This window comes from Chenopodium album, chromosome 5 (assembly GCF_948465745.1).
Source record: "Chenopodium album chromosome 5, dcCheAlbu1.1, whole genome shotgun sequence".
Lineage (NCBI taxonomy): Eukaryota > Viridiplantae > Streptophyta > Magnoliopsida > Caryophyllales > Amaranthaceae > Chenopodium > Chenopodium album.
Genome location: NC_137838.1, coordinates 60,044,450 through 60,067,263, shown reverse-complemented (window position 1 = coordinate 60,067,263; position 22,814 = coordinate 60,044,450). Strand labels below are relative to the sequence as shown.

Sequence of the window (22,814 nt, the reverse complement as noted above, 5' to 3'; positions counted from 1 at the left end):
ATGTTCATTTGAAAAACATTATATGTTCAATTATGTAATAATTACATGTTTATTTATAACCATTATTAAAAAAATGTTCATTTACAAAATATTATATGTTCACTTATAAAGTTAAATACGTTAACTTATAAGAGTTATATATCTTTATTAAAAAAATAAAAAAAAGGAAAAATCAATAAAATTTATAAAGAGGAAAAAATTAAAGGAAAAACACATCTGTAACTTTTCTCTTTTTGTTCAACACCATAGCTATCTTATGAAGCTTCGAATTTTTCTCTCATGATCTCATATCACAAGAATTCATCAATGGAGGGAGTAACTACATATCCAATTATTTACCACAATCCTCAATTACACTAAATAACTTCTAGATTTTAGTCAATATTCAGTCTAGAATTTTATGATTTCATCAATAATTTCTTCAATTGAGGGGCACCTCAAAGCAAGCTACCTCCCATAGAAGTCAAACACGCCTCATAATCAAAATCACAACTTCAACCAAGTGAAATTAACCATCATGAACCCTACTATTTAATTAAATAAACACAAATATAATTATAATAAGCAAATTAAATGTTTAAACGTCAACTACCGTTGCCTCATCATTGTCACTACCACAACAAATCAGCAAAAATAGTCAATTTTGGATCAAATTATACGAACAATTATTGTGTTTGTTTGTTGAAATGGCTTCACTGCGACGGTGGAAAACGATGGTTTATCATTGGAGTAGTACTTATGCGTACATAGGGGGATTGAGAATACTAATTAAAACAGTGTAGTTTGATAAGGGTGTAGGTAGTACTAGATACACCTGGGTCTAGGGAAAAATTTGTAAGGGTGCAGGATTGAACAAAAGAAAGAAGCCCATTATTAGGCCTTATGGAGTGGCCGACCTTGTGGGATTAAAGGGAGAGTATTATGGGCTTGGTTTGGACTCTAATTATACATATCAAATTATCAATCAATAACAATATACTAAAAGATACACCAGCAATGACACGTGTCATCTTATGGTGTGTCCTTAGTATATATTTTTTTTTCTTTTAAAAAGTAAAACTTTTTAAAAATTGATAGAAAATATATGCAAAACATTTACTTCCAAAATTTAGGAAAAAAAGTTGTACGTAGAATAATATATTTAAAAACTTAAATATCTAATTATATCTTTGTATAAATAAACTCCAATATTAGTAATTACTCTTTGATGTATAATGATTATTTATAGTAAAAAAAATATATGAATACATATTTTTCAATTTAACATAGTTGGTGAATTAAAAATTATCATATTTGAAAAAAAAAATGTTCAAAATAGAAGAAAGCAATATAATTTGTATTAAAAAAAGATAAAAAAAATGTTTTAAGTAGCTTAATTTGAGATAAAATAAAAATAAATACTTAAATTGATACTCCGTGACAAAGATTGAAAAACCGTGCATGGCGATCTAACCTAGTGATGTTTAAATAGAGGCCTTGCCTAGGGTTTGACATACAACATAATTAGCAGTCAATTGTGAATTGGCAAGCTAGCAACCAAACCCTATAGCTTCACGCAATCTCTCTCTCACTCTCTTCCTCACGTCCATATAGCCGTACGGCTGCCCGATGCAAGGTGGTGCACGGTGGTGTTCATGGTCGGTTTTCTCCTCCCCTCTCCGTAGAAGGTGGTTCGAAGTCTTTGTGCACTACTACTTAAGCTAGCAGTAGTGGAGGTTCAATCCTATCCCGTAGACTAAGTAGAGGAGCAACGCTTGAGGCTCTATTATCTCCCTAATTTTCAGTCAATTGCAACGTGGAAATCACGCGTCAAAGGTATGTATTATGTGATTCTTTATGTGTTATGCTTGTAGATCCTGTTTAGGTGCAAATGAATATGATTCGTGAAATTCTGCATTATAGTACCTATAAACTCCTACAGAAGATCCCACTTGCCCCGTAATGAATCAGGAATCAAGATACTCAAAAGCTAATAAACCTGGGAAAATCCATTGTTTCTCCAATGGAATGTAAAGAAACAAGCTTCTTAAATTATCAACCTTTCTTATTCAAAACTCAAGCAAGGAAAGTCTTTGGATTTCTTGAACCAATCTAGCTACTAATTTGTGGATAAATGTACACATGAGGGATAAGACTACTCAAGATAGCTAAATATCTTGAAGCATAAAGGCCGGGCTTTATGCTTTGTCGATACCTTCTAGTTTGGTGAGCCTTGGTGAGAGGAATCGCGACAAGAAGTACCAAAAAAAAGGTCAAGCCTCCCAGAGTAATCAACTATGATGTTAGGCTTGTCCTAACACAAAGGCTATGGAAAATTTAGACGAGTCTTTGCCTTAATGTCTAACTGCTTATAGCGTTGAGGAATTGAGTATTGAGGATGGGATTCATGTGCTTGTGAGAGACTTTCCCTCCTCAATTGATCTTGTTGAAGTGGAATCCATAGGTTCGAATAAAGATGACCCCATGACTCTTAGCTTGAGTCTGATTTAGTACAATCTATACCTACACACACTGCCTTCGACTTCTCTGCCACAAATCAAAAATTAACAAGAAAAGTAAATTTTTCACAAGTATAATTTATATACAAGTCTAATAAGCGCAAAGGAACAAGATTTAATAATCTTAGGACTAGAATATGTGATGAAGTTTGTTAACTCTCACATTTGTACTTCTTAGTATGTATTAAATGTTGTACCCTAACCCCTTGGTCATATTCTTGTGTTAGTACTATTAAGATATTTTAGCTCTCATCTAGTATTACCAATAAAGTAGAGGTGATCATTTGCGGGCTTGGGCGGGTAGCGGGCCGGGTTTATGCTTATTTTTTTGTCCAAGGGGCTTTATGTATCAAACCCGAACCCTCTTATGTGAGCTTGATACTTTGTCCATGCCCGCTTACTAAACCGGCCAGGCTTGCCCGCGGGCTAACATGCCTTAAATTTTTGTTTTATTTTTTATAACACTAATTAATCTATTTATTATTTACATGTGCTAAAATTATTTTGGTAGAGTTGTCTTAAAATTTTTTATTCAAAATAATTATAATAGAAATTAAAAACACACAAATATATGTCATCATATAAAATTAAAATAAATAATTGTAACCAATAAAAGCTTATAGTTCATTATAGTCTCTCTGTATTGATTATTTTATTTTCTTAAATATACAAAGTATTATTTTTTATTATTAAATATAACACTAACTAAATAAAAATTATTAAAATAGTATTATTATTATAAACGGGCCGGGCGGGCTAGCCCACAACACATATTTTCTTGTCTATACCCGCCCATTTACATTAACGGGCCGGGCCTAGCCCGCCCAAATATCCAATTTTTTTCAAAAAGGTTGTCCAAGCCTGCCTTTTTTGCGGGCCGGGTTGGGCGGGCTTAGCAGGTCGTCCCGCCCGGCCACCCATGAATAGCTCTACAATAAACCCATGTTGGTTGGGAGTCATACTCCTTTTTCACCCTTACTCCTTTTTCTCCCTTGTAAAAAATTAGTAAAGAAAAGAATAATCCTAATTCCACTCGTATACATATAGAATGATTTTCAATTTCAATTAACTCACCCCTAGTAACATAATTATGATTTTACTTGAACATGATCCTACAACGACAAGCTAGATGTGATAGATGCCAATTAAGTCCGTATCATGAATGATCATCATTGATACCTTGATTCCTTCTATCATCGTTGTGCTTTTTTTTTTTACAAGAAGAACTACTAAAATAAAACACAATTCAAAAAGAAAAATACAATAGTTGACGACGGTACACTTTTGTAGCTAACCAATAACAAGATTAAACTTGAGATCTTGGAAGACCCACTATAACGAAATGGGAACAGAATCCTTAACCACCTAGTTAAAAAAAATAAATCATGGTTAATGATCTTAATTACAATTCTTATTATCTTTGATAATTAATTAATACAGGATAGCCAAAATAATAACTTTTTTTCCAATTCACCAAAGATAAAAATAAAAAAGTTAGATGTTATCAAAGAAAATTTCTCAAAAGTTTATCCTAAAACTCAACAACAATCCAAGGCATCACTCGAGCACAAAATTTGGTAATTGAAATGGAGAATTAAAATTTCACACCAATTCATCACCAAGATGCAAATATTGAAGGTTTTCAAATTTAGAAAGAGTAAATCCGATTGGCGCGAAAGTTTTCATTAGAGTTTGCCATAAATAAGTTTTAAAGATGTTGAGCGGAGATGTTGTATAAGAATGAGAGGAATAAAAAGGATGGATTTAAAAGACGTATGAGGTAGAGGTGATATACGTAGAAGAAATTTTTTGGCTATAAGGTCATTTTGGTAAAATGATAAATATAATAAATTTGATTGGGTAACCATGAGAAAATTATAAAATGATAATACCACCTTGGTGAACTTAAATGCACCCAAACTTATACTTTATATTAAGTCACATATATGTCACACCCTTCACCCATTCTAGGCAAGAGTTTTTTCATTAGACTAGAAAAATTACATTTTTTCAGTTCTTTTAAATATTTATATTCTGATAAAATTTTAATTAATTAAAAAATTCTAAAAATTATTTTAGTTGACCCGACCCCTATTTGTAAGTTATTTATAAAAATAGCAAATTACACTAGTGTTGTTAGATAGTGAGTTATTTGTACCATTAGATATTTATTGATTCATATAGTTGGTTTCAATAAAATTGAAGTAGTGAATGTTCATTAAACAAAATTCAAGTTAATTAATTATTAAAAAGTCCTTTTGTACGCTATTCCTATTGTTGTAAGAGTGCTTTTTTCTAATTTTTCTTTTTAAAAAAATTACAATAATGTGAAGTTCAAATGTGATTATCTAATCCTAATTTTAATGGTACATGTTTAATCAAAATATGGTCCTTGTGGATGTTGTGATCATTTTAGATTATTTGTATACAATTTGATACATTTCATAAAGATATAATATGGTTGATTTCTTATTACTATATGAAAGAAAGATTAATCTGATTTCATGCAATTAAGACTTAATATGACAATACTATGTTGATTTATTACCTCAAAAGCATATTACATGAAATGACACAAAATTTAAAATCAAGCATGATTTTATAACATAATATAAAGAAATATTTTGTAATATATTGTGATAACTGTTTAATGTTTAATTATTGAAAAACTGGATCATGAATGATGTATTATCATGTTCAAATACTCCCAAACTTGTGATTTTTTTTCCTTCTATTTATCATGGATGAAATAAGTTTTAATTAGTAAAAATAAATAAACATTAAGAAAGTAGTTCAAAACAACAAGAAATTAGTCTCAAAATACATCAAATTAATTAAACCCCTAAAAAAAATCACTCCTTCAAAAGGAGATCATAATTCTTACTATTACATAAGTTCAACTGGTTCGAATTAATGAAGGGTATCTGGTGTACTTCTCAAGCCATCTTTAATCTTCATACATTTTCCTCTTGCCTTTATCCTTATTGCATCTTCCTTCGTCATCCTGGTCCTCATTGTTGTTTGCCTTATTAAGGAGATTATGATATGCTTCACTTAAAAATGCCTCTACCCTTTCCTTAGGAGTGAGCTCTATCGTCTTCCTTCTCTTAAGGCGGTATTTTTCAGGATCATTTGTCTTTCTTCCACTAGAGAAAAATATTTCTTCATTTATCCTAAAGCCTCGTGACTTTTTTTTTTTTTTAAAAAAAAAAAAACCATTTAGAAATTATTAAGACTATAAATTTTTAATCTCTTATTTGCATTGTAGAAATTATTAAGACTACAAAGTACACAACATTGACATATATTTTACCAAAAAAAAAAGGCACTTACATTGTTTGGATCTTGGTTGGAACTAGAATCTAGAAAATGGATATCATAGAGAACATTTTCACCATTAGAGATTATTCCTGTAAACCTAAACTCCCAGTTTAGCTTCTTTCTAGTTGAGCGTTTTCCCCTTGAAATGCTCACTTCCGCAGACTGCATAAGAAAATAGTGCAAAAATTGTGAATAATATCAATCATACAAACGAAAAAAATCCATGTAAAAACTTAGTTAGTAGAATTAATTAAACAAAGATAAGCTTACATTATTGTCTGGTTTTGCCTCCTTCTCAGGCCTCTTTGGAAGGTAGCCAAGGCGAATAAAGTCATCAACTTCATTTAGAGACCTAAATTGTTGGTTGGACCATAAATGAGTATAGAACTGCAAAACAAGGTACAACTTAGTAATATAAACTTGGGTATAAACTATAATATGTATATCTCTTCAAACAAAGTAAGAATTTTTTCATACCTTATCAATCTTTATATGGTCATTTCGAACAGACATTGTTATCAGCCAATTTTTTAAGCGTTCATCTAGTGTAAATCTTGACATTTTTCTTTGTTTAATGTCAAAAACCATCACAGTCTGCAAAATGTTCATTTGTTTGAAAATGAATTGAAAAAAAAGGGGAGAAATAATAAAATAAAGCATAATAAACATCTTTAATATCATTAAACATCAATGCACATAGGATATCACAGTAAAAATATAATTAAACAATTTGAAAAAAAAAAGAAAAAAAAACGAAGAGTGATGCATGGATCTATCTTCAAGAAATAACTAACTTAATCTTTTTTTACTTGCCATAATATAATAAAATCAAGTGTATTTCTACATAAATTAATTAAAATTTGATCTGATTATAAATACTCTTATCAAAATCTTTCCTCAATAATAAAATAACCAAAATCAACTAGATAATAATTTTGTTACTATGTCTCTGTTACCTGCATAGTTTAAAGTTGTGTCATCACATACATATACTCTAAAACATAACTGAAATTGTGTGATAAATTTTCTATTCTTATTGTGTGTATGCAAAATACTCTAATATAATAATTTATTAGTATTATCCCCTTAAACCTCTTAATTGGTTTTACCAATATATATAACTTTTGATGTATCCTATCATGAGTAAACGGATATTTGTTTGTGTATTTAATATATCATAAAGTCTCCTCAAATTTCATAAAAGACGTAGTTATACAATAAATGTCCTTGTTTACACATGTCCATCTTTACAAACCTTAAAAATGTCTAATCAGTAATGTTTTACTTAATATAGTGCTACTATTATATTGTTACCCTAATATCGAAAGAAGAGAGATAAATAATAAGATACGTGTAATTATTTTTTTCTTAAGTAAAAATCAAGTTTCACTAAAAACGTATATTATTTTGAGATATTGAATTAAAATACTATAATTTTAGTATGCAAAATTAAGCTTAATTAGTCAAATACAGATGTAGATTTTCTAGTTCCAAATTATTTGTTTTATCTGTTAAAAAAAAATAAAAATTATTAGTTTTATTATTCCATTATTATTACGTTAATATAGTAACCTAATTTTTGTACAATTTACTTTAATGAAATTTGGGTCGCTATAATTTACTCATCCATCCACTTTATCAAAACTAAGATATTTAGATAATTTGATAATTTATTAACGAACAAGCTTACACACATATACATGATAACTCAGCAATGATTGATTTATATAATCTATCAGAATTTTACCTCATTATCCACAATGGAGTTTTGAGCAGCAGTGACCAACATATCCAATGTTCTGGACTTATTAACAAGATTTCTCACATAATTATTAACTTTAGTCAAACCATATATCATCTCCTGTAATAAATAAAAAAGTATTACTCAAAATTACCTAAACTAATCTACGTACTCTTTAGTAACTAATTAACTATAATAAGACTTATGATGTAAAGCTATAATTATGCATTACCACTTCACTTGTTGCAACATTAGTAGTAACTTGAGGTTGTACACCATCTTGGTGCATTGTCGTCCCAATCGCCACAAGTGCCATAGTTAGGGCCTCAACATCTATTTGAGCGACGGTATCCTGTAATAATTTTTATTATACCACCTTCGTTAATTATTATGTACAAATTTATAGTATTATGGGTGAGAATATTTACTTTATTTCTTGGTGAATGACCTACATAATTTAACAATAGAAGTATTACCATTGTTGTTGTAGAAACATTAGCAGCAACTTCAACTGTTCCAATAGAAGATTCAACATTATTTGCCCTTGTGGCCCTCATTGCCATACGTGTCGCAGTTAAGGCATCATCTTCATCATTCTACAATAATAATTTTTTAAAAACAAATTAAAGTTCTTAAAATTTTATAATCATAGTTTGTAATTGATCTAAATAGTTTAACATTTGAAGTTTCCACTTCAGTTGTGACAATATTAGTAGCAAATTCAGGTCTCATAGATGATAGAACAATTTGTGTATCCATTGCGGACTCAAACACCATGTATTTAGGGAATCACTGTTTGTTTGGTCGATGGTATCCTATAATAGGCTTTTTTTATTTTATTCAAAGTTAATAAAAATTATTTTTAAAAAAAAATGTTCAGTAAAATAACGTGAAAAGAACATGACTATTGTATTTTAGAATCAATATAAAATCAAATTAATTACTTATATGCATAAGTAATTACCTCAGTCACATTTACATTTATGTCAGGAGAGGTAGCATAGGGTGAAAGATTTAAATAATAACTTGTATATTCATCTGATGACGGGTCCTATATGTTTTGTGAAAATTTAAAAAATGTTGTCAATTAATACAACAATAATTAAAGTAACCGTGACAATATAAACAATATATATATATATATATATATATATATATATATATATATTAACAATAAATATTTTATGTAAATGCATGTATGAACAGATAATAAATACATAACAAAGTTTAGAAACAAATCAAAGATACTTTCATGAGAACCTAAGCAACATGGATAATATATAGAATCACACACATTAAAGAGTCATCTAAAGCTTGAATTTGTAATATCAATTATAAAAAAAGTCAAAAATCGATCATAATAGATTACAATTAGTGTCGTGTGAAGGACGTAGATGAATGTAATGACTATACTTTTAATGAGAGTAACTAAACCTACGTAAGATTAATTTTAAATGGACTGACTTTATGTGTTCGTTAAGTTTGTTCATTTATTTAGTTCATATAACTTTTTTTTTAATATTTTAGGGTAGCCTTACATTAATTTAAATGGATTTTAACATATGAAATTATTAAACTGATATAAAAGAACGACCATTAAAATTTTAATTTTTTTTATTGACACTATAATTGTAATTGAACATTGGGTTATTACAACTATACAACTATGTAATAGTTAGTTAATGGTTAATTTATTTATTTTGAAAGATATACAAGAATAATTATAATTTTAACCATATGAGTTTATGAGAATTAAGAATAAGATAAGATGATGAAAATATAATTAAGTGTTGGTCAACAATTTTCAATAAACTTAGAGGATAAATTTTGAACTACAAAGGTAATAGTCTTTTTAGTGTATCAGCATGCATGTATATCTAAATACGGAAGCGAAGAGTACTTCAAAAAAATTTGAAGTACCATAATTTTAATTAAAACTTAGCAATAGGTTATAAAATCATTGGATTGGTTCATCGATATGTCGCAGAATTAAATTTTAGTTACTCTAACAAGCGATAGTATAAAAATCGTGACATAAAATATTACAAATAGAGTTGATGGAAAATATAATTGGGTTGATTCATTGATTTAACTATTGAAGAAATTAAATTTTGATTGATTTAACACACAATAGCACATAGATCTTTCATCATGACATAAAATGCCATAAAAAACGTTGGTGAAAACTAATCAGATCGGTTTGTTGATCTATCACTAGAAGAAACTAAAATTTGATTGATTTAACATGTGATAACAGATAAATCGTGACACAAAACGTTACATAAAAGTTGATAGAAAAACATTGAATTAATTTAGTGAACTATCACTAGAAGAAATTCAGTTTTGATTAGTTTAACATGTGATATCCCAAAATAATAATAACATAAATATTACAAATTGACTTAATCCATTGAACTTTCATTAGAAGAGAGTACATAAATACTGACATAAATAAAAGGAAAAATTGCTCCCACTAATCCGAACTTTGCCTCGTCCGCCCAAATTAATCCCAACTTTCGTTTATTATCTATCACTCCCAACTTTAGGGGGTATTAATTTCTATTGCACCCAACAGGTCATCCAACCCGATGTAGCAGGTTACCTAGACACGTGTCAACACGTGATAGGTCCAAAAAAAAATTTTTTAAAAAAAGAAAAAAAATAAAAACAAAAATTAAAAAAAAAACTACCAAACCCAGCCACCACCCCTCATTCCCGGAAAACACTACATCACCACCCCCACCCCGCCGAAAATTCGCGCCCACCACCGTAAACCCCTCCTTCGCTGTCGGAAACCGCCACCTAGCCACCCCTTCCTTTCCCCCACCCCCGAAAACCCTCCCCAGCAGCCCATCCAACCTCGAAAACCCCTCCTCCCCCTTAAAAACCCCTCCCCAGCAGCTTCCGTTTCCGGCACGAGGTAGGCCCTCCAGCTTTCGGCAGAGGGGAGGCCCTTGCGTGCTGTTTTCGATAGGAGGGTGGTCATTTCCGCCCCCTCCGATTCGCTCCCTTTCCTCCGATTCGCCCCCTTCCCCCTCCGATTCGCCCCCTCCCCCTCCGATTTGCCCTCTTCTGCATCCGATTCTCCCCCTTAGCTTCCTCCCTTCGTTTCCGCCACCTTGCTCCCTCCATTTTCGCACCTTTCCTCCTCCGTTTCAACCCTCAGGTGGCTGGGGCTGATAGAAGGGGAAGTGGTGGTTGAAGTGGTTGTGAGTTTTTTTTTTTAATTTTTTTTTTTTTTTTTAAAAAAATTTTAACCTATCATTATGCTACACGTGCACAACTAATCACAAGTCAGCAAAATTTACCTCTTCAACCGGTTCTAAGTCATTTGGGTGTAACAAAAATTAATACCCCCTAAAGTTGGGAGTGGTAGATAATAAATGAAAGTTGGGATTATTTTCGACGGACGAGGCAAAGTTCAGATTAATGGGAGCAATTTTTCCTAAATAAAATTATAATAAATAACAATCAAGAAACATGCATAAAATAGATTAAAACCCCCAACCCTTTATGCCCTTCAAATGAACATCACCAACTAGAACAAAGAAATCACTATGAGATATAATTTAAAATTAATAGTACACAAAAGAATAAAAAAAGATAGTTGAACAAAGCATGTAGATATAAAATCAACCATTTACACTATAACGTACACCAAATTAAACCACAATTCGATTCAAATAAGTATAAAGAATAAGCCAAAAATGTTATATAAATAGGTCATTGAAAAGGAGAATTGAAATTTCATACCGGTTCACCAAGCTGCAAATGTTGAAGTTTTTCAAACTCCGAAAGAGAAAATCCAACTGACGGCGAATTTTGGTTTGAGTTTGCCATAGTTTTGTAGAGAAGTTGTTTAAGAATGAGAGAAGAAAATGGTGAATAGAAATAAAAGAATTATGGGAAATGGAACGAAGAAGGTGATACATATATATAGAAGAAACGAAGGACATATTGGTAAAATGAAAAATCTAACAAAGTTGATTGAGTATAGTAGTTACCATGAGAAACTAATAGCATAAAATGAAAAATAATACCACCTTGGTAAAGTTAAATGTACCCGGACTTGTGTTTTATACTTCGTATTAAGTCATATATTTGTCTCACCCTTCATTCATTGTTGGGAGTTTTTCATTAACAAAACTATAAAAATTACATTTTCAACTCTTTTAAACCTATTTAAACTTTTTATAAAATTTTAATTGATTAAAAAAAATTCCAAAAATTATTTTAGTTGACCTCTATTTCAAAATTATTTAAATAAATAGCAAATTAAAATAATGTTGTTAAATAGTGAGATTGATTTTGTACCATTAGATATTTATTGATTTGTATAGTTTGTTTCAGTAAAATTAAAGATGGGAATATTTCATTCACAAAATAGTTTATCTATGTATCAAGTTAATTATAAGTTTTTTTTCTTTCATTTGTTCCTTTAGTTTTAAGAGTAAAGAGTACCTTTATTTTTGTTACTTCTTTTTCAATTAATTACAATAAAGTGAAGTTTAAATGCAATTATTGAATCCTCATTTCATTAGTAATACGTGTTTAGTCAAAATATTATCCTTGTGTACGTTGTGATCATATCAGATTATTTCCACACTATTTGATAAATTTTTATTTGTTACTATAAAAGAAAGGTTTATCTGATTTTACAATGAATACCTATATATTGATTATTACCTCAATAGCTAGTACTCCATATCAAATAACATCAAGTGTGGTATTATATTAAATGACACAAAAAATCAAGTGTGATAATATATGAAATGACATAAATATCAAGTGTGATTTTATACCATATCAAGCAAGATTTATTAATATATTGTGATATTGCCAAAGTGCGTGGAATAGGAAAAATTTATTACCATAATCAAATAGTATTAAACCTGTGAAGGTTTTGACTTTCTATTAGCTTGAAGTTTTAACCTGTAAAAATAATAAAACTTTAAGACAAAATATTGTATTTTTCATAAAAAAAAAAATAAAATTAAATGCAACAAAAATAATTTAAGTTCAATGTATATTACTCCCTCTGTGCTTTTTTTTTATCTTCTCATTTATTATTCACTTTGGTCATTATTTGTTTATAAAACTCATGTAGTACAATCCAACTAATAAAATATTGGGCGTATTTTGAATTACTATATAAAAAAATTTATAAGGTGGGATATTATTTGATTTAATTTGTTACAATTTTTATATTCATAACATCAACACGTCATAAATTTTTATGATCATAATCCATTTTGGGGGAATATAAAGTCTACATATGATTTTAAAAATGATCGAAAGTTTCCTTACAATGTCCTGGTTCTTGAGTTTGAGTAATTTCCGATAGAAAACGAACTATACCCATGCAGTTTAAACTGTAAATTTTCCTAAACAATGATAGATTAGGCCAATACATGAAATCCTTCGCTCTCTCCTTTGGTAATTCCATCCCTAAAATTTCTTTTGCATTGTATGTTCCATTTAAATTACTCTCTAACAAACGAAGCATTATTCAAGGAACTTGTATTTTGATCAATAAAATATTTGACCTTAGCTTCCATCTCAAACTCTAACGTAGAATTTGTTTAGACTTCACCACTCGGACTTCCTATTAACCTATTTATTAGATAGTATATAATTAAAGACAGATACATCATTTCATTAATGCGACTCACCTTGATTATGGAGCCTTGTCGCTTATATATATGTATAATGAATCATACATGACCTGATTAATGAAATGACGTATCCGTACTTATACCCTAATAACATTTACTACTGCATGCTGGAACGTCGTCACCATTCCTAATCTTCCAAGCAAACCTTGAAAGGAACCGGTTTTAGTTCAGCAAAAATAATTTTAGTACAGTAAAATTAATTTCAGTAAAGTAAAATTAATTTTAGTTTAGTAAAAATTATTTCATTTCAACAAAAATAATTTCAGCTTAGTAAAAATAAGGAAAAATTGTAAGAAACCACATTTTATAACACCTTATAAAATTTTTTTTTGTGAAATAAAGCACACCTAAAAGCTAAAACCACTTTTTTTTTTTTTTTTTTTTTTTTTTTTTTTTGCTAAGTAACACCTTAATTAACCCGGTTCCGGTGTTTGACTTGGTTTTCCGGCATTGACTTAGCACATGTGGGTCACGTGATCTTATTAAACCACCTTCCTTAACTTTTTATTCTCTTTTCTCTCACCAACACCACCTCACTACCACCACCACCACCTCACTGCCACCCCCACCAACACCACCTCATCGCCACCACTAATTCACTGCCACCCTCACCAACACCATCTCACCCAATAAATCTACTCCCATGAAAACTCCACCCCCGTTTTATTAACCCCCATCCACCCAAAAACCCCACCCACCTCCTCTCCCCCTTCCTCCATCCATTGAAGCCCAATAGAGCAAACACATACAAAAAATAAAAAAGAATCAAAGACCACAATAGTGGGTGTAGGGAATATTTCAAGCATTACCCCAAACTTGAACCCCATTGTGATCATACACTAAAGTACGGTGGCGTCCAAAGGGAAAGAAGATAGAGCAAAAGAGTCGCCAACAAGTTTTAGGAACTTGTAAACCGTTCACGAGGTGAAGGTTACACCCCTTAACGATCCAGGAGATCGTCAATTCCAATAGGTCTGGAACCATGACTGGTAGTTCGGGGATGAAGGTAGAAATCCAATCTAAAAGAGATTGAACCATGAGTTAGGAATATTATTTATGAACCACATATTTATTTATGGCATGTTAGAGAGCATGTTTAATTAAACTAAATGTTTAATTTGGTTTGGAACATTGAAAAGGAATGTTATTATGGTTCATATAATTTTTATTGATGCTTTAAGCATGAGGAAAGAGCTATTTAAGTGTCTTTGTACACGAGGAATAAATTATATTTTTGGTGCCTTCGTGCATTTAAGGTGTTTTTAATACCGAGGGATAGGATTTGTGGCGCTTTATGTGTTTAAGGTGTCATTGGCACCGAGGTAGAATTAAAAGGGATTCAACATTAAATATTATGTGGTCACTAATTATTCAAGAATTAAATTGGTATATTTGATTGATTGAATAATTGTTGTTGATTGAATGATTATGGTTTGAGAGTCACCACTAAGTTTATTAATCTGTAAATAACGTGAAGTGGAAGAGATTACGCACCAAAACTCTTGGAACATATATACCTGGAGTATGAACATATGGGGGGAATTATGAGGTTTTATATTTAACCATAACTTCTAATGGAGTACAGGACGCTGTACATTCCTTTTATTATTATTATGCGCAGGAATTCTGCCACTTACGAGTGGTTATTGATGCTTGCACGGTTAGCTCTTGTGTCAGTAACCTCAAATTTATTTGGAGGAGGTTGAGGGGGAAACCCGTTCGATGCGTAGTTAACATTAAATAAATTATGTAGTGTCGAGTGAAAACTTTTATGGAATGTTGTATGCTTGAAACACAGGTGCAACGAGGTAAGTTGTGTGTTGATAGGAAATTTTATGTTAGTGTGTTAATTACGCTTATGTACTCAACTTTGCTGATTGTGTGTTTTGGGTGTTTGTTGGCCTTGTATTTTCCTTGGCCCTATAATGACCCATTTTTAATGGAGAGTAGTGGAAACAAGTAGAGATAAGCTTTTCAGGTGATGAAGCATTTTCATGAATGGGCATGAGTGAAGAGCGAATCATGCTAGTTTCTATAAGTATATAAATGTGTTATTGCTTTAATTGTTTATGACTTTATTTATTACATGTGACTAACGAGAAGGGTTTTGAATTTTGGTTTTGTTTTAATAAGGGCCTACAATGGTTCCAAGTTGTAGGTTGACTTTATTTTACTTCGGTTTGACTTTACTTTTGTTGTTTGATTTTAAATGTTAACTTGGTTTGGAATGTTTTGAAATTAGTCTTCCGCTATGTGTCATTGATAGTTGCCTTAACCGTTATCACGGTGGCGGTAATGCCTTGGATATTCCTATTTAAAGTTTTAAACAGGGCAAAACAGGTATTTTAAAAAGGAATGAATTTCTAGGGTGTTACAAAGTGGTATCTTGGAGCTTTGGTTGAGATTTTATTACCACTAAAGCTAAAAACGTGTTTTTAAAGTGTTTTAATTCTAAACTTGGCCAAGTACTTATTTATTGGTAAAACTTTTAGAGAACTAACTTTTATTTTATTCTATTTTATTTTGGGAAGAATAAATATTTATTGATTAAATTTATAACCAATTATTTTATTTTTTTATTTGGTTCGATTTTTTTTTTTAAAAAAAAAGGGCTGATATTTTTTTATTTATTTAAATGGGCCGGAATTTTTTTAAGAGGAAAGGTTCGAATTTTTTTTAGTAGGGAGATCCGAAATTTTTTTTTTTCCTTCTTTCTTATTTAATTTCGAAAAATTTAATTATAAAGTACTCAAAAATATTTTTAGTCTGTTCATTTTGCAGAAAGCAAGGATTAAGGTAAGTAATATGTGTTAATAACTTTTGAAAGGCATGTTGGTGAGATTGGGTAGGAAAGAAATTTGGGAATATAAGTTAGAAATAATCATATTCTTGTATGCATTAATATTCAGGTTGTGATGTTTGATCATGTTTATGGATTACTTGTGAACATGTGATTAGGAATGATTGAAATTGTTTGATTGAACATTGAACCTAATTCATGTGAGAACTGTATTATTTATTTATTTATTTTTATTTTGGGAAGGGAATTTTTTTCTAAGTCTTTTCCTTTACAGGATGCCAATCTTACCTAGAAAATTCACCCATTTGGGCACACTCGTTAAGAAACATAATGAACACCCCTATGATTATGTAGAAAGGATCTGATATTTTTGTTCCTATATGAGTAATGTCTTAAGGGACAAAGTTTATGACACCCCTGACCGCATTTCAGCTATGATTGTTCATTGTCTCCTAGAAGAGCCTCCTTATCTCGCTATCAAAGAAAGATTTTCTGATTTCTATCTTCCAGGAGACATTCCAAATTACCACAAATACAAAGATTATTATGGTCAATGGTGCCCAGATTATGCTTTCTTAACCAATTACCTTGCCAGGGTTGAAAAAGCACATTGTCAACATTTGCACCTTCCATACCCTGATTATTATTATAACAATCTAGTAGGGAATAACCCTCCATCAGGTCATCAGTCTGAAAGTTCTTCTTCTTCTTCTTCTTCTTCTTCTTCTTCTTCTTCTTCTTCTTCTTCTTCTTCTTATTCAGGGGGAAATCAAGCAAAAAATGGGGAACAACAACAGGAAGATAGTTCACTTATGGAGATATCAAACCCAAACCCAACTCCAACTCCAACTCCAATTGTGATAGGTATCTCATCTGACGAGGAGGAAGAGGGGGAGTTTGTACAAGTAGAACCCGAAACTGAAACACCTGAAACTATGGAAGAGACAGATGATTCTGAGTTTGATCCTGAAAGCTACAAACAATCTACCGACAAGAGAGACAACGTCCGAAAGGATTAGATTTTTAAGTTTTTCTCGTTTTGGATAATCAATTGTAATTACAATTTATTGCTATTATTTCAGTTTTAAATTAATAAGTGGCATAAGTTCTAGAACTCAATATTATTTTGATAGTTCTTGTTTATTTTAATTAATAAAAATTCTATTTATTTCTTTGTTAAATTATTTATATTGATAAATGTAGACACCCATTTGTGTCTCCCCAAAACCAAACCCAGTGATGAATACCTTTCATGTCATTCGATTATCAAACAAAGCAAAATTGTGAAAAGTCTATTGATGAGGATGTTTTTATTAAAATATCTCTTCTTTCTGTTTTTGAAAATATTTCTTTTCTTACTCTATTTATGAAAAACATGCATTCTAGTTTAGTTTGGTCCCTGATATGGGTCCAATTATGGTGTAGTTGGATGTGGATTGAAAAGACCTTTCCAACGATATATTATAAGCCCACTTCCGATGAATAATGAGGAAGTTATGGCCAAAATACTAAACTGGGCCCAAACCGGATTTTACCTACGGCCCAATGATCATGTGGAGGGTCCAAAGGTTTAATCCTATTACTAAAATAATTAGGATTAATTAGAAACTTCCATAAGTTTCTAAAATATCTTAATTATCCTTTTTGAAAATATAAAATCAAAGAGTTTGAAATTGAATAAAACTTTCCTTTTTTGAAATCCTAATTTTATTCGAATTTAAAGATGTTATTTTTGTTCCTCATAATCTTATTTTTGTGCCTCATAATCTTTATCCAAATCTTATATGGTTGGATAGATCTTGAAATTATATTTCCAATGATATATTATAATATTAATTCCAAGCTATAACGAAAAATATATGAAAGGAATACGAAACTCTATCCAAACTGAAACCCTTCCACTATTTCGGCCATATATTTTTATATACAAAAAATTTTAATCTGAATCTAATTGCATTGGAAATTAGACTTCAAGAGCTTTTCAACGACATATTATATGACTTATTTAGACTTCTGAATATCAAAAGAAATGATAAAAACAAAATCCGCAAAAACTGTCTTGCATCGCCTGACAACAAATTCGTCGCTTGGCGACAAGTTCGTCGCCTGGCGATGAGCCCTGTCGTTGGCGACACGAGGGTGTTTTTATTCCTTTTTGAACTCTGATTCGTTTCTATCGATTCTGGACTATTTTCTTATAAATAGGGTCCCTAGACCTTCGTTTTTCAATAACCAGAATCATCTCTCTCTTTCTCTCTCTAAAAGCTAGAAGCCTTCTGTAGGCGTCGTTCGAAGTGCGCCTACGTTAAAGAATGTGTGAATATGCTTGAAACTCATAGGAAGTGGGAATTGACATTACGATTAGGGAAAATGATTAGGGACAAAGCAAAGTAGGGAGCCGCCAACAAGTTTTTAAGGAACTTGTAAATCGTTCACGGATCATAAAAAGGCAACCACGGTAAGGGACAACGATAGGCAAGAACGATTGACCCGTGAAGGTTACACCTCATTCATAATCCATGAGATTACTAAATCCATATGGTTCGGAACCACGAAAGGAGGACCGGGGATGATGGTATGAAGTGAGTCATGGAGTCACATTCGCCCGTATTGGCCTCTACTCGATTCTTATAGTGAAAAGTGATTCATGCGATCTCAAAGGCATGCAAACAAAGATTCAATTTGCTCCAAAAAATTATTATGCTAAATTGGTTTAATATTAATGCAACATATAATTCTAAAATATTAAAGATCACTTGATTAAACAACAAGATTAAATAGGAACCTAAACTAGTTGTCCAAATTATCTTATTAGGCGTGATTTTCAATTACATATTCCCTTTAACATGCAATATGGTGATCATAATAACAATAGAATAAACATTAATATTGAAAGCAATTTTAAAAATAAATAGTGTTAGTCAAATCAAATAATAATAAATCTTATCATGATATTAGCAATATTAAAATAAAATAAGAGTAATTAAATTAATTCATTACTCACATTCCGTACGTTCCTTTAAATTGCTACATCATGAATAAATTGTTAGTAACTTCAATAAAAAAATATAAATCAAATTGAAACAATTAAATTAAAAGTAGAGATGATTTGGTCCAAACCCTCAGTAAATTATTTCTTTCACGCCTTTGTTTAAGTATAGAACTTTGGGTATTGTATTGACTCCTTAGAGTGCTTAAAGGAAGGAATAGTGAAAGAATGGGGAGGCTAGTGTTTAGGCTAAAGAGGGAGAAGAGAATTATTTGATGATCAAGCTTGTTGATGATTGAAAAAGGGGGAGATATGACCTCTATTTATATAGAAAAAAGAAGGGTTGAAAAAACAAGATAAGATCTGAATTAAATCAGAATAAAACTCGATAGACTGCAGTTTTTGCGGTTTTTGTTTTTATCATATCTTTTGATCCAAAAATAAGAATAAGATAAATAAGATATCGTTGGAAATCTCTTTAAGTGTAAATTCTAACCCAATTAAAATTAGATTAAAAAATTTTGTAGAACAAAAGATATGGCCGAAATAGTGAGACGGTGTCAGTTTTGGATAGAGTTTGATATTTTATTCATATCTTCTTCGTTATAGGATGGAATTGATATTATAATATATCATTGGAAAAATAATTTCAAGGGATATCTAACCATATAATATTTGGATAAAAACTATAAGGCTAAAAAATTATATCTGACTATCTTTGAACGTCTTTCAATTCGAATAGAATTAGGACTTTTAAAAAGAAAAGTTTTATTCAATTTCAAACTCTTTAATCTTATTTTTCCAAAAAGGATAATTAAGATCTTTTAGAAACTTATAGAAGCTTCCAATTAATCCTAATTGGTTTAGGAATGGGATTAAATAATTTGGACCCTCCACATGATCGTTGGGTCGTAGGTAAGGTGGGCTTAGGTTCGGTTTGGACTCAGTTTAATATTTTGGTCATAACTTTTTTGTTATAACTCGGATTTGGGCTTATAATATATCGCTGGAAAGCTATTTTCAAACCCCATCCAATTATTAAATCATTTGACCCAGATTATGGACCAAAATAAACTGGATTAAACGTTTGTATAAAAAGGACACGAAATGAATGGTTTTAAAGGACACAAAATGAATTATTTTGGGTTAAAAGGCACGAAAAGAGGAAAATAAGTTATGGTGTGGGTAAATGGGATAGGATTTGGGTTGGTTTATGAAATGGAAATGTGGATATAAGCACTCCAAGATTAAATATTCAACCAGACCAATAATGGCGGTGAAAGGTTGTTCATCATCGGGTTTGGTTTTGGGGAGACATTTTTAGGTGTCTACAGAAGCCCCCACTTTGACTAAGTTTGTAGAAATGTTGATGTGTCTATTTTATATAGTATTTTACCCCCGTCCTTTGGTCATAATTAGTAGTGTTTTATTACTAATTGGTGTTTTCTAGTGTTTTCGTAGCTTTGGTTGACTTTTGCAGGGATTTACACTTTTTGAGTATTTTCCTGAGATATTTTGGAGCAATCATGAACATTGGAGAAGCACAACCAGACTTCTAGCCCAAGACCGGTTAGAGCAATCGAACCGGTGATTAAGGGCTCGGTATAGGTGATACCGGGGCATTTGGACTGAGTAATCAAGACCCGAGGAGGAAACCCAGATTGGCCCGAAGAATTTGAGCCCAATCGTAGTCCAATTAGTGGCCCAAGAGAGCCGCCCGGCCAAAGAGGCTGGCACCCGGAGGCTCGCCCGGCCGGGCGGGAGAAGCTAAGGTCGCTCGGCGCCCAGTGACGCGCCCGGCCGGGCGCGAGATTCAACCTGAAGAGCAAAAAGGTGCGCCCGATCGGGCGCGTGTAATTATTAGGAGACGACGCAATTAGCGTCGTTTTAGTTTGTTTTAGTTTAGGTATTGTACGGAGTATAAATACTCCTCCGTAATACGAGTTTAGGATCTATCTCTCTCGATCTCTCTCTCTCTTTTTACTCTTTCTTCACTCTCTTAATTGTTCTCTTAGATTTTCTTTCTCTTAAACCTTTGTTCTTAATCTACTCTTAATTCCAGATTTGTTTGGTAACTATTTCTCTTCTTTTAATCTTAGTTGTTTATTTTATTCCTTTAATCATGTCTTGTTTTGTTGCTTTGATTTGTTTAGTTCCTATAATGTGTGAGTAGTTCTATTTCTAGGATTTATGGGTATCCATAAATAATATGAAGGGGTAATTTATTGTTGTTAATTATCAATGCTAGATTAATTTCCTATTAATTGATTTAATGCTCTGTGACTAGATTTGCGCAGATCTTTTATGCATGAGTTTAACAATATTGAATCGAGATTCGACGGATGAGAATTGATGTTTAGGTCTAGTTTCAATAGGCAAGTTAATTTATAAATGGTTAGGTCGAGATTCGAAAGATGAGATTTAATACCGGTAAATTAATTGTGTGATTATAATACGTAGCGAAAGCCCTTTATAATCTGATTAACATATGCACTGATGAATGATTATTATATTCTACCCTGGAATATTATTTATTAGTGAATCTATGCCCTAGAGCCTTTTATATATTATTTTCTCCTTATTCTTGATCTCCGTAGTTTAATTTATTATTCAATTATAAATATTGGTTACTTAGATAATTTAGATTATAATAATTAATTAGGAGTAGAAAGACTTGTTTTCCTGTGGAGCTCGACCCTACTTCCCTATCTACTTTAGTTAAAGGACTTAGGTAATTATTTTTTATTAGGGGATACGACTTTACCCTGTCAAAATTTGGCGCCGTTGCCGGGGAAACGATTTTATTTTTATTTTTGATTTTTTTTGTAGTCTAGGTTATTTTCTTTTTGTCTCAGAGAACGTTAGTTCTCTGAAGCAAATCTCATATTTGCTTTTAGTTTTATTTGTTTATGCCAGGTGTTCTAGATCATGGTACATCCCATTCGATCCTAAGATCGAACGTTCCTTTCATAGACAGAAAAATCTCTACAAGCAAATCCTGGCGGATTCTGGTGATAATAATAATAATCACCGCGATCCTCCAACTGGTTCTAGCGATTCAGAGGTATCATCAGACGCAGAATCAGAGATGGAGGTTCCAAAGAAGCTTAGTTATTATTCACAACCAAAGCTTACAGATTTTCCACATCTCACCCCTACTCCGGCTCTTGATGGGGTTCAATTTGAAATTAAACCTCAATTTATAACGATGATAGAGAGGAAGCAATTCAGTGGAGCCGAGGGTGAAGACCCAAATCTTCACATTGCCGACTATTGTCAATATTGCAATACCATCAGGCAAGCCGAGGTCACACAAGACCAAATCAGGGAGATTCTCTTTCCCTTCTCTTTAACTGGAAAAGCTAAATTGTGGTTTAATGTCTTAAATAGAACTACACTTGGTATAACTGACTGAGAAACTCTAGTTTTGAATTTTTATAATAAGTATTATCCTGCAGAGAGAACAGCCGTACTACGGAGTGCGATTCAGAACTTTGCCCAAGAAGCCGATGAATCTTTATATGAGGCTTGGGAGAGGTTCAAGGACCTACAAAGAGAATGCCCCCACCATAATTTAGCACAATGGCAGTTAATCCAAGCCTTTTATAATGGCATTGGAAATTCCTCTAGAATAATTTTAAATTCTGCAGCTAATGGGAGATTTATGAATCTTAATGTTGATGATGCAGGTCAGGTTATTGAAGAAATGGCGATACATAATTCCCAATATGGGAATCCTAGGGGATTTGCTAACAAGAGGAAACATAGTGTTGACTCTGTATCGTTTTTG

The 22,814-nt window shown here is 31.5% G+C and overlaps 1 non-coding gene across 1 annotated transcript; it reads right to left on the bottom strand.

Moving 5' to 3' along the window:
• Window positions 1-22,493: 22,493 nt before the first annotated feature.
• On the bottom strand, window positions 22,494-22,600 carry LOC145633457 (small nucleolar RNA R71). The gene has a single exon (XR_014112782.1). It is a non-coding gene; the product is annotated as a small nucleolar RNA R71 (small nucleolar RNA).
• Between the last annotated feature and the right edge of the window lie 214 nt (window positions 22,601-22,814).